General features: G+C 40.9%; 1 non-coding gene across 1 annotated transcript; it reads right to left on the bottom strand.

Annotated features, from left to right (window-relative positions):
• Window positions 1-338: 338 nt before the first annotated feature.
• Window positions 339-445, bottom strand: LOC114505784. Its single transcript, XR_003685256.1, has one exon. It is a non-coding gene; the product is annotated as a U6 spliceosomal RNA (small nuclear RNA).
• Window positions 446-648: the final 203 nt, after the last annotated feature.

Genomic DNA, 648 nt, shown 5'->3' on the forward strand with positions numbered 1-648 from the left:
GGTCGCAATAACCTCGGCAGTCACTTATTTGGCATGGGCTGTAGCAGCCAACCCATGAGAAAGAGATTTGCCTTTCTCAACTTACTCCTAATCAGGGTACAGTACATCTGTCCAACAGTTGGTGGACCACAGCATGTGCACTGTGTCACAGGGTGGGGTCTCTGGGTATCTGTGAGGTTATGCACTTGTCCCCCAAATATTCCTGTGCCTGAGAGTGTGTGACATTAAATAGCAAATTTAAAACACTGTAACAAGTTGAGAGAGATATTGCTGTAGAAAGGGGAAAAAAACTTTGTATCTGAGTACCTTAATGACACTTTTTTTTTTCTGCTTTTTAAAAAAATATGAAATGCTTCATGAATTTGTGTGTCATCCTTGAGCAGGGGCCATGCTAATCTTCTCTGTATCATCCCAATTTTAATATATGTGCTGCTGAAGTGAGCACCTTTTCCCTGCTTTTTGAACAAAGGACTTCACATTTACATTTTTCATGGGGCCTACAAATTACATAGCAAGTTCTGACCGTAAGGACTATCTATTACTAAAGTATTTTAGTATCCTCTTCAGATCCACCACGTCCCACATGGAAATGATGAAAGATGATGAGACTGTAGCTGTCTCTAGTCTTACTGGGGCTGTTTAGAGGAT

The sequence above is a fragment of the Phyllostomus discolor genome, chromosome X, assembly GCF_004126475.2.
Source record: "Phyllostomus discolor isolate MPI-MPIP mPhyDis1 chromosome X, mPhyDis1.pri.v3, whole genome shotgun sequence".
NCBI lineage: Eukaryota > Metazoa > Chordata > Mammalia > Chiroptera > Phyllostomidae > Phyllostomus > Phyllostomus discolor.